The sequence below is a fragment of the Bufo bufo genome, chromosome 10, assembly GCF_905171765.1.
Source record: "Bufo bufo chromosome 10, aBufBuf1.1, whole genome shotgun sequence".
NCBI classification, from domain to species: domain Eukaryota; kingdom Metazoa; phylum Chordata; class Amphibia; order Anura; family Bufonidae; genus Bufo; species Bufo bufo.
Window position 1 is genome coordinate 117,118,482 of NC_053398.1, and position 13,133 is coordinate 117,131,614.

A 13,133-nucleotide genomic window follows, 5' to 3' on the forward strand; every position below is an offset into this window, starting at 1 on the left:
GATATGCGCTTGCGCAGATCCACACACACCCTCCTCCAGCTGATTCCGGTGGGCCACGTCACTTCCGGTATAGCATTCTGCCAAGGTATAGGAATCTGCCAGAACACCGGCATTAATTTACATTGAAGTGTATTAGTGCCGGCATTAAGTGTTCCAGCAAAACAGAACTGACTTTTCGGTCTGCGCATGCGCAGAACTTTAAAAATGCAAGATTTTTTTTTAGACTGGATCCGTTTTTTTCCAGATGACACCAGAGAGACGGATCCGGTATTGCAATGCATACGGATCTGTCTGACAAATACCAGCAGTTTGCGTCCGGAACTGCCTGCCGGAATCCTCTGCCACAAGTGTGAAAGTACCCTCAGGCCCCTTGCAGACGAGTGTGTGCTGATTAGGTCCGGATGCATCGCAGACAAAACTGAATGACTTTGTTGTCAAAATCACGCATTTTTCACTGAAAGCATTTGCAATGCATCCATCCGGACCTAATCCGCACACGCTCGTCTGCAAGGGGCCTGTCACAGCTTCTAACAGAACATAAGACTGATGGCAGTGTGCTCGACCAGCTCAGTGGGGACAAGAAAATAAGGAAAAGAACAAACAGCAGGTGGCGCTATACAGATATACACTGCTCAAAAAAATAAAGGGAACACTTAAACAACACAATGTAACTCCAAGTCAATCACACTTCTGTGAAATCAAACTGTCCACTTAGGAAGCAACACTGAGTGACAATCAATTTCACATGCTGTTGTGCAAATGGGATAGACAACAGGTGGAAATTATAGGCAATTAGCAAGACCCCCCCAATAAAGGAGTGGTTCTGCAGGTGGTAACCACAGACCACTTCTCAGTTCCTATGCTTCCTGGCTGATGTTTTGGTCACTTTTGAATGCTGGCGGTGCTTTCACTCTAGTGGTAGCATGAGATGGAGTCTACAACCCACACAAGTGGCTCAGGTAGTGCAGCTTATCCAGGATGGCACATCAATGCGAGCTGTGGCAAGAAGGTTTGCTGTGTCTGTCAGTGTAGTGTCCAGAGCATGGAGGCGCTACCAGGAGACAGGCCAGTACATCAGGAGATGTGGAGTAGGCCGTAGGAGGGCAACAACCCAGCAGCAGGACCGCTACCTCCGCCTTTGTGCAAGGAGGAACAGGAAGAGCACTGCCAGAGCCCTGCAAAATGACTTCCAGCAGGCCACAAATGTGCATGTGTCTGCTCAAACGGTCAGAAACAGACTCCATGAGGGTGATATGAGGGCCTGACGTCCACAGGTGGGGGTTGTGCTTACAGCCCAACACCGTGCAGGACGTTTGGCATTTGCCAGAGAACACCAAGATTGGCAAATTCGCCACTGGCGCCCTGTGCTCTTCACAGATGAAAGCAGGTTCACACTGAGCACATGTGACAGACGTGACAGAGTCTGGAGACGCTGTGGAGAACGTTCTACTGCCTGCAACATCCTCCAGAATGACCGGTTTGGCATTGGGTCAGTGATGGTGTGGGGTGGCATTTCTTTGGAGGGCCGCACAGCCCTCCATGTGCTCGCCAGAGGTAGCCTGACTGCCATTAGGTACCGAGATGAGATCCTCAGACCCCTTCTGAGACCATATGCTGGTGCGGTTGGCCCTGGGTTCCTCCTAATGCAAGACAATGCTAGACCTCATGTGGCTGGAGTGTGTCAGCAGTTCCTGCAAGACGAAGGCATTGATGCTATGGACTGTCCCGCCCGTTCCCCAGACCTGAATCCAATTGAGCACATCTGGGACATCATGTCTCGCTCTATCCACCAACGTCACGTTGCACCACAGACTGTCCAGGAGTTGGCAGATGCTTTAGTCCAGGTCTGGGAGGAGATCCCTCAGGAGACCGTCCGCCACCTCATCAGGAGCATGCACAGGCGTTGTAGGGAGGTCATACAGGCACGTGGAGGCCACACACACTACTGAGCCTCATTTTGACTTGTTTTAAGGACATTACATCAAAGTTGGATCAGCCTGTAGTGTGTTTTTCCACTTTAATTTTGAGTGTGACTCCAAATCCAGACCTCCATGGGTTGAAAAATTTGATTTCCATTTTTAAATTTTTGTGTGATTTTGTTGTCAGCACATTCAACTATGTAAAGAACAAAGTATTTCAGAAGAATATTTAATTAATTCAGATCTAGGATGTGTTATTTTTGTGTTCCCTTTATTTTTTTGAGCAGTGTATTTTATTGAATAGCTCAGTGGCTATAGTACATTTTTTTTATTCCATGCAATTACAAAAGTATTTGGATCCAGGTGCTGGTTTGGAAAATGTAGAATGTGCTTGGAACTGAGCATGTGCGACCACCACAGTGAGCAGGATAGACAAATTAGTAAAAGATCAAACAGCAGGTGGCGCTATACAGGTAGAGTTCAAATAAAAATGTTATTACATTTAATTACAGAAGCATTCAGATTCAGGTAGAATATTTTTATATTTTTCATGGGACAAACCCTGTAATCTGGAGACCATGAGGATAAATACAAGAGAGGACAGATACATGAGAGTATACATATATATATATATATATAATAGCACATACATGTGAGGTTGTACATGAGAGGACACATACATGAGGATATATGGAGGACATACATGTGAGGTTAGTTATACATAAGGACATACATATGAAAGCACACACATGAGAGTATACACATACTAGCAGCACCCACAGAGGGGGGGGGGGGGAAGCATACACATACTAGCAGCACACACATGAGAGTATACATATACTAGCAGGACCCACACGGGTGGCACACACATGGAGTACACATATACTAGCAGGACCCACACGGGGGGCACACACATGGAGTACACATATACTAGCAGGACCCACACGGGGGGCACACACATGAGAGTACACATATACTAGCAGCACCCACACGGGGGGCATACACATGAGAGTACACATATACTAGCAGCACCCACACGGGGGGCACCCACATGGAGTATACATATACTAGCAGCACCCACACGGGGGGCACACACATGGAGTACACATATACTAGCAGCACCCACAGGGGGGGCACCCACATGAGAGTATACATATACTAGCAGCACCCACACGGGGGGCACCCACATGAGAGTATACATATACTAGCAGCACCCACACGGGGGGCACACACATGGAGTACACATATACTAGCAGCACCCACACGGGGGGCACCCACATGAGAGTATACATATACTAGCAGCACCCACACGGGGGGCACCCACATGAGAGTATACATATACTAGCAGCACCCACACGGGGGGCACCCACATGAGAGTATACATATACTAGCAGCACGCACATGAGAGTATACATATACTAGCAGCACCCACACGGGGGGCACCCACATGAGAGTATACATATACTAGCAGCACCCACACGGGGGGCACCCACATGAGAGTATACATATACTAGCAGCACCCACATGAGAGTACACATATACTAGCAGCACCCACACGGGGGGCACACACATGGAGTACACATATACTAGCAGCACCCACATGTCGGGCACACGCAGGGTGAGGCGGAGGCCGCTCTCTTCCCGCCCAGAGGGAGGAGACGCTGAGAGCAGAGGAGTCGCACAGACCGGAGCTCAGCGGAGGAAGGAGAAGCTGCAAAGTGCGAGCAACATGACCCGGAGCTGAGGAGGAGATGTCCCCTGGAGCCACAGCTGTGTCCGGCCCCTGAGCACACCGCGGGGCCCCTGTACAGAGGAAGCGGAGCCGGGCAGTGACCGCACAGCGTTACCGGGCATTGCTGCCCCGCACCCCGGCCGCCTGTCCCCTCACATGGAAGAAGTGCTGAGCCGCACACAAGTCTCCGGAAGTGCAGCCCGAGTCTGAACTGTGAGTAAGAAGTTCTCTGCCAGTCCCTGCGGTACCGCCGTGCCCATGTGCTGCCCGGGCATTATCTGCAATTACAGCCCAGTCGTATAACTGGCAGCACTGGAGTAATGTCTGCAGGGCAGAGGAGCGTGTACTGATGTGCCAGGCTGTGTACTGATGTGCCAGGCTGTGTACTGGTGAGTGTACTGATGTGCCAGGCTGTGTACTGATGTGCCAGGCTGTGTACTGGTGAGTGTACTGATGTGCCAGGCTGTGTACAGAGGAGCGTGTACTGATGTGCCAGGCTGTGTACAGAGGAGCGTGTACTGATGTGCCAGGCTGTGTACTGGTGAGTGTACTGATGTGCCAGGCTGTGTACAGAGGTGAGTGTACTGATGTGCCAGGCTGTGTACAGAGGTGAGTGTACTGATGTGCCAGGCTGTGTACAGAGGAGCGTGTACTGATGTGCCAGGCTGTGTACTGAGGAGCGTGTACTGATGTGCCAGGCTGTGTACTGAGGAGCGTGTACTGATGTGCCAGGCTGTGTACTGAGGAGCGTGTACTGATGTGCCTGGCTGTGTACTGGTGAGTGTACTGATGTGCCAGGCTGTGTACTGGTGAGTGTACTGATGTGCCAGGCTGTGTACAGAGGTGAGTGTACTGATGTGCCAGGCTGTGTACAGAGGTGAGTGTACTGATGTGCCAGGCTGTGTACAGAGGAGCGTGTACTGATGTGCCAGGCTGTGTACAGAGGAGCGTGTACTGATGTGCCAGGCTGTGTACTGAGGAGCGTGTACTGATGTGCCAGGCTGTGTACTGAGGAGCGTGTACTGATGTGCCAGGCTGTGTACTGAGGAGCGTGTACTGATGTGCCTGGCTGTGTACTGGTGAGTGTACTGATGTGCCAGGCTGTGTACTGGTGAGTGTACTGATGTGCCAGGCTGTGTACAGAGGAGCGTGTACTGATGTGCCAGGCTGTGTACAGAGGAGCGTGTACTGATGTGCCAGGCTGTGTACAGAGGAGCGTGTACTGATGTGCCAGGCTGTGTACAGAGGTGAGTGTACTGATGTGCCAGGCTGTGTACAGAGGTGAGTGTACTGATGTGCCAGGCTGTGTACAGAGGAGCGTGTACTGATGTGCCAGGCTGTGTACAGAGGAGCGTGTACTGATGTGCCAGGCTGTGTACAGAGGTGAGTGTACTGATGTGCCAGGCTGTGTACAGAGGTGAGTGTACTGATGTGCCAGGCTGTGTACAGAGGTGAGTGTACTGATGTGCCAGGCTGTGTACAGAGGTGAGTGTACTGATGTGCCAGGCTGTGTACAGAGGTGAGTGTACTGATGTGCCAGGCTGTGTACAGAGGTGAGTGTACTGATGTGCCAGGCTGTGTACAGAGGAGCGTGTACTGATGTGCCAGGCTGTGTACAGAGGAGCGTGTACTGATGTGCCAGGCTGTGTACAGAGGCGCGTGTACTGATGTGCCAGGCTGTGTACCGATGTGCCAGGCTATGTACAGAGGAGCTTGTACTGATGTGCCAGGCTGTGTACTAGTGAGTGTACTGATGTGCCAGGCTGTGTACTGATGTGCCAGGCTGTGTACTGATGTGCCAGGCTGTGTACCGAGGAGCGTGTACTGATGTGCCAGGCTGTGTACTGATGTGCCAGGCTGTGTTGTATACCTATCTGCTGGTACACATAACTCTGTTATTATTATACTACCTGTAATATACCGCTGTCACCATTGTACCAGTGTGATACAACCTGTGACATACCAGCCGCACCATATTCTGTGTACAATCCTGTGTACCTACCTCCGGCCACACACTGCTGTGATACGTAACCCATCGCCCGGTCAGAAGGTATAGATGTGTAATTGACCCCGCTGTACATGTGGACGCCCATCCAGCCCCAAGTCTCCCTTGCAGTGTGTACATGGGACTGCAGCCCCCCCCCCCTGTCGTCACTCAGCCCCTGCCATGGACCCTGCGTTACGTCTTATGTGGTTTCCTGGAGCAAATGCGACTACAAAGAGCCCCTTGTCTTCTGTTCTGTGCCTGACATCTTCCTGTGTACACTTCATTACATATGCCCACATTCTGGATGGTATTTGCCCACCCATGTACTTCTACACAACAGGGCGGGTTTATTGTTCAGGACTACGGAAAAGTTGGCTGGCGCTCCTGCTGAGAGCTGTGATAGCAGCCATAGTGGTCGTCACCCAGCAAGTTTGTGCAGGATTAGAAAGAGATGGCTGCTTTCTTCTAAAAACAGCGCCACCCTGTCCACAGGTTGTGTGTGGTATTGCGGTCCTGGCCCATCAATGGAGCCGAGCTGCAGTATCAGACACAACCTGTGGACAGCGGTGGCGCTGTGTTTGGAAGAAAGCGGCCATCCCTTTCTAAGGGCTCACGCACCCGACCATTGGCTGTTTTGCCGTCCGCAAAGTGCGAATCCACATAACACAGAAATCGGCTGTGTGCATTCCGCGTTTTGCGGAGCGGCACGGCCGGCCCTTATAGAACGGTCCTATCCTTGTCCTTAATGCGGACAAGTATAGGACGTGATCTATAATTTTGCAGACTGCATGGAACAGAGATTGAAGTGAATGGGTCGGCATCTGACCCGCAAGAAATTCGGATGCGGACCAAAAATACATTCGTGTGAATGAGCCCTAAACTTGAGTCAAATTTTTGTAAGGTCTCTTAGGCCCCATGCACACGACCATGTCCACAGATGCGGTCCGTGTGCCGTCCGCATTTTTTATTTTTTTGGTGTACCCATTCAAGGGGTCCGTGGTCTGCATTTTGCGGCCAAGAATAGGACATGTTCGATCCTTTTCCAGAAGGGACATACGGACGCGGAAAGTGCACAGAAGATCCGTGTGCTTTCTGCATCCGCAGTCCGTTCCTCCTGCAAAATGCGGACCATGGGTCCACAAAATAAAAATGAAGGTGGACCACATCCGTTTTTTTGCGAATACGTGATTTGGTGCGTGCTGCGAAACGGATATGGTAGTGGGCAAGAGTACTTGGCTGTAGATCTGTTTCTGGGAAAGCTGAGTGAAATCAAGCCTCCATTTGCGTTTTGATCTGCAGCAGGTCTGCCTGTGCCATGGTATGAACACGAACGCGGATGCCAGTCCGCAGATTTCACACCATTTTGCTGCGGCACAATACGAGAAATCCTTTCTAGGTGGCGCTGTATACACCGCACCCTCCTTGTGCTTTGTATTGGCAGTGCCGTGCCTATATGTGATGCCAGTTGGCACTCCTATTATATCGGTGCCCGTAGCTGTATGGGTGCAGGTATAGTGTGCGTTTCCTGTGCATCCGCTTCAGCGTGAACTTCACACCTACGAGATGAGCGTGAGAGCAGGAAGCGATGCGCCTGAGTGACAGTCCTGGAACGCGGTGACTGGCCGCTCCTGACGCACGCCGTGGCACTGAAGAGACACCCGCAGCATTGTTGTAGTGTCGCCACTCACCTGCTGCTGGACCCCAGACAGGCTGATGCGCTGCAGAAAGGGAATAGCCGTTACGTGAATCATCTGGCGGAGTGGTCACTACTGGGAGGAGAGGAAGCGTGCACTTTTATCGATGTAGCAGAGCTGAATTTGTCAAAATGCCTCCAAACCATCAGAAATTCTGCTTCTGTCACATTTAGCCCTTCCGCTCGACACAAGTGACACTAGATCTACAGAAGAATCAGAGGACCTGTTGTCACCCGCCAAATCATACCTGCAGTCCTATGTAAAGTGGGCACAGCTAATTGCAGCAGTTCTGTTTATCTGACAATGTCAGCACTGCTACATCGGCTGCGGTAAAAGATGTAACGAGCCCGTTCAAGGACGTGTGGGTTACGTCTGCGGACATTTCTAAACATAGAACCAAGTATATGGAAGAGCCCCGTGTAAAGAAGCCTTTCGCCTGCTCCCCCAATGCAGGCACAGTCTAGGAGACCAGCTCCAAGTCTGAACACGTTGCAAGGGGAAATGGCGCAGTTTCTCGTCGCTACCAATCTGATCCTGGCTCTCATTTCTCTGAATCTTTTGGACAGTAAATGCAGCGATCTGATTGGATGCTTTCGGCAACCGCTCCACTTCTTCCCCTTGCATTTGCCTGATAAACCTTCTCGTTTGTCACTTAAAGGGGTCCTCCGCATTCACTACATTCCCGAGGATAGGTCATCAATATGGCAAAAGCGGAGAACCCCTTTTAAAGGTGTGTAAGTGAGGGTCACACTGTTTGATGTACAGATTGGTTATGACCACGGCAGGCCCCCATCTGTATCACATCCTGTCTGATCCTGCAGGGGGCGCACCTCGCCAGACTCCCTCCCCCCTGTTCAATAGCTGCAGCTCCCATGATCAGCACTCGGATGTTTGGTTATTAGTCTGATAAAGCTGCGGGATGCCCTAAGAGTACGCGGTCAGTATAGACCGTGCATTGCGTCCTGCAGGGGGCGCATGTTCACAAGCAGTCCAGTGTACAGGTATTAGTAAGGTGGGGCCCCTGACGAGCGCCGGGCGTTACCCTTTATCTCTCTCTGCCCTTACAGCCCCTTCTCCATTCCTTAGGGGTGACGGAGCGTCACTGACACCATATGAACTCGATGGGGGCTTCTTGGCGAGCGCTGCTTACGTTTTTGGATTAAGCCCATTTTATGAAAAACGTTCAGTGCCAGAAATCTGTCTTTTATTTTATTTTTTTACCGCAGATGTTAAAGTGGAAATGAGAAGGCGGCAGAAAATTACTGGAGAATGGATTTTCTATTTTTATTTTTTATTCTTTGAATTGTTGGAGGATCCCAATGGACTCCTTTATATATCAGTGGGGTCAAGGCCCCCTGGTGTCCATCATGTGGCACTGCATCGTCAGAAACCACAATGCTAGTGTGAACAGAGCCTTATCTGAACTTAGAGAAATTTTTCATGCAATTGCTTTGGCAGGCAATGAGCCCCCGTCCCCCCAATAAGGCAGGGTTCACATCACGTATGTAATGTACATGTAGCGCGTGTGCTGGAAAAGCTTCCGTTGCAGACGTTAAACATTAGTTAGAAGCCAAACAATGTCCATTCGGCCTTCCTACGGTCGGTATACATCCGTGTACCACAGATATCCATGTGATGAATCCAGAAGTGTGGTCATCAGCCGATCAGTCTTCGTGAGACAGCCCTTTAATTTAAAGGGGTTTTCCGAGATCTTTTTACGGATGACCCATCTCCTGGATAGGTCATCAGTATCTGATCGGTGGGAATGCAACACCCGGGACCCCCACCGATCAGCTATTTAAGAAGGCACCGTTGCCAACAGTAGCGCCGCGGCCTTCTCGCTGCTTTCCTTAGGCCATGTGACGTCCATCAGTCACATGGCCTAGGCACAGCTCAGTCCCATAGAAGTGAATGTGATACAGTGTACAGTACGGCGCTGTGCCTGGGGGTCCCGGGTGTCAGACCTCCACCAATCAGACACTGGTGTCCCATCCTGAGGGTAGGCCATCAGATATAAAGCCCCGCAAAACCCCTTTATTTTTTTTATAATAATTTTATATTTATATATCAGTACAGATCCAAATATCCTGGACTCTCCAGGTTTTACTAGAGATGATCTCTCCTCATAGAAGTAAATGGGGGGCAGAGCTGCTTGGTAATCTGAGAGAAAGAGCTGATCGGTGGGGGGCCTGGGTGACGGACCCCCACTGATCAGATGCTGATGACCTATCTAGAGGATCGGTCACCAATATAAAAATCTTGGAAAACCCCTTTAATATCTATAACTATTTTAGTTTCTAGGAAAGCTGGATGATAACCAGACCACCACAACGGCTCCCGTGAGGGCTCCCACCCAGCTTTTCTAGACTCCTGAAGGGTAGTTGGGCCACATGGACGTGTGCTCTGCACTCTGACAGGGCCAAATGTCATCTCACCTGGCTCGGCCAATCACAGTGCAGAGGGCGCAGCAGTAGCAGAGAGAGCAGAGCCTCTAGGTGTAATAGCAACGCCCCCGTTGCTCCTAGAGGCTCATTTGCATATAATATTTTTCTCCGCAATGCCGGTACAGATGAACATGGGACCAACACAGATGCCTTCAGCCGCCAAGCACATATGTAACAGGTCAGCCAGTGTCATAGGTACAAAGCTGCTGACAGATGCCCTTTAAAATAACCTACCTTTCAAAACTGAAGTGAGTGGTGTAAAAAGTCACACATTTTTGTTAAAAAGAGCCCAGAGGACGGGGAATAGGAATGTACAGAACTAAACGTCTATTATGTGCCCCGAAGCGCTGATGTTGTGGAACTGGAAATGTGAGCACAGCCCAGTACGTGGACGGCCCCTGTGGTTGGTGCATGCTTGTACCGTCCTGTATGGCTGGTGTAGAGCCACGGATCAGTCGGGTGACTACTGGGTATCGCCGTCTTTATGGTGTAAATCCTGGAGAGGCTTCTATAGAAGGAAGTCTCTGACATAGTGTTTCCAGTACGGTTATGTCCTGTACTGGTGCAGTCGCACATACTGGTAGCAGTCAGCAGGAGACCAGCTGCACCTGATTATACACTGAAAATCCATTACCAGTTTGTTCAGTGTCAGAATTATAACCGGCTATCAATCAAGAAGCAGGAGGGGGCGCTCTAGCCTTCAGCAATCTAGCTCCTGGGGAGCCCGGGGCCCATGTACTGGATACTCTGGCGATCAGCCCTGTGGTTCTAGATGTGCTCCGTGCCTTCTGCAATAAACATGCAATCCTCTTTTGGAAACCAAAATTTTGTAGTCATTGTAACATCTATTACTCCCTGGGGGAAATGATCTGCTAAAAGTTTCCAAGAAGTTTTTGGAATAAATTGCAAGTTTTATGTAAAATTTTCCCCAAGGTGAATAATTGAAGTAAAGCTGAGTTTACATCTGCGGTCAGCCTTTCCGTTCTTCTGCTCTGTTATAGAAAAGGACGGATTCGGCACATAAGGCTGAGTTCACACTTCAGTTATTTGGTCAGTTATTTCCATCAGTTAGGGCAGCGGTCCCCAACCGCCGGGCCGGGGACCAGGACCGGGCCCTGGAAGATGGTTTGCCAGGCCGCGGCGATCAGGGCAGTCTTTAATGCTGTACTAATGAAGCGCTTCATTAGTACAGAAGGACCAGGAAGCGGTGAAGGATCTGTAGTCTCCGCTTCCTGGTCCTCGGCTCGGCTATCGGCTGTGACCTATATACACAGCCGACAGCAGAATGAAGAGGATCGCGATGGTGACCAGGAGCAGGAGAGGTAAGTGTTTTTTTAAAATTTTATTTTATTTGCACTGGGGGCTGACATGGGGTGGGGGGGCTTATGGCTGACATGGGGGGGGGCTTATGGCTGACATGGGGGGGGGCTTATGGCTGACATGGGGGGGGGGGGGCTTATGGCTGACATGGGGGGGGGCTTATGGCTGACATGGGGGGGGCTTATGGCTGACATGGGGGGGGGCTTATGGCTGACATGGGGGGGGCTTATGGCTGACATGGGGGGGGCTTATGGCTGACATGGGGGGGGCTTATGGCTGACATGGGGGGGGCTTATGGCTGACATGGGGGGGGCTTATGGCTGACATGGGGGGGGCTTATGGCTGACATGGGGGGGGGCTTATGGCTGACATGGGGGGGGGGCTTATGGCTGACATGGGGGGGGGGCTTATGGCTGACATGGGGGGGGGGCTTATGGCTGACATGGGGGGGGGCTTATGGCTGACATGGGGGGGGGCTTATGGCTGACATGGGGGGGGCTTATGGCTGACATGGGGGGGGCTTATGGCTGACATGGGGGGGGGGCTTATGGCTGACATGGGGGGGGGGCTTATGGCTGACATGGGGGGGGGGGCTTATGGCTGACATGGGGGGGGGCTTATGGCTGACATGGGGGGGGGCTTATGGCTGACATGGGGGGGGGCTTATGGCTGACGGGGGGGGGCTTATGGCTGACGGGGGGAGGGGGGCTTATGGGGGGGGGCTTATGGCTGACGGGGGGAGGGGGGCTTATGGGGGGGGGGCTTATGGCTGACCGGGGGGGGGGCTTATGGCTGACCGGGGGGGGGCTTATGGCTGACATATGGGGGGGGCTTATGGCTGACATGGGGGGGGGGGGCTTATGGCTGACATGGGGGGGGGCTTATGGCTGACATGGGGGGGGGGGCTTATGGCTGACCGGGGGGGGGGCTTATGGCTGACATATGGGGGGGGCTTATGGCTGACACATGAGGCTGACACATGGCTAAAGGTTTGGGGGTCTGATCTGAGGTCTGATTAACATTGGGGGTCTGATTGTTGGTCTGACCTGAGGTGTAATGAAAAATATTTTTTTCTTATTGTTTTCCACTAAAACCAAGGTGCATCTTATAGGGCGAACAATACAGTGCAGCAGAGACCCTAGTCAGTTTATATAGTCGTTATATATTTTATTATGCACCTTGTGTTTTGTTATGCGCGTGAATCTGTCAGCCCCCCCCCACCCCCTAAGCCCGGTCCCTGGGAAAATTGTAACGAAAGAGAGAAAGGGGGCGGCACCAATGCTCCGGCTGGATACACGTGGAGAGAGACGCTGTATGTGGCTGAGGAGGACCCACACGATCGGCGGTGCTCAGCTAGGAGGCGAGATGCAAGGAGTGCGGTAATGTAGAAAGAATGAAATAGCGGCACTCACCCGTGTGGAGTAAAACCAGCGACTTTATTATTCAAAAGCTACATCAGGCAGGGGGCGGACAATTCAATACACACGCATTGATCAGCGGCGGCCGTTTCGCGCAACGTGCGCTTCTTCTGGCTGTGCGTCAATGCGTGTCCACACATCACTCCTCTTAAATGCTGGCACAGACAGCTGTCAGCAATCGACAGATCAGGCTACGTCAGCATCCAGGTGATATGTTAAATATGGGAATACATTATAGACACAATATAAAAACAATGTGTATGCAACAAACAAAGAAACATGCACAGAATTGCATAACAAAAAACTTGGCACATAGAGACATTCACAGAAACGGACTTAGATCGTTCCTATCATTTAGTCCTAACTCCCCTAGGGCTTGTGTTCGTAGAATCCATTTGGCCTCTCTCTGCAGGAGGAGGCGATGTCTGTCTCCTCCCTGCACAGGGGCAGACACGATTTCAAGGCCGGAAAAAGAGACACAACTGGGAAAATTGTCTTGCATGAAACTGGTCCTTGGTGCAAAAAAGGTTGGGGACCACTGAGTTAGGCTACTTTCACACTTGCGGCAGAGGATTCCAGCAGGCAGTTCCGTCAAAACGTATGCAAACTGATGACATTT

General features: G+C 51.2%; 1 protein-coding gene across 1 annotated transcript in view; it reads left to right on the forward strand.

The window, feature by feature from the left end:
- Positions 1–3,586: 3,586 nt before the first annotated feature.
- CPNE2 (copine 2) overlaps positions 3,587–13,133 on the forward strand; it is a 98,093-nt gene continuing 88,546 nt past the window's right edge. The window contains exon 1 of the mRNA XM_040410674.1: positions 3,587–3,864. The gene's annotated coding sequence lies outside the window, so the exon portion shown is untranslated. The remainder of the gene's footprint in view (positions 3,865–13,133) is intronic.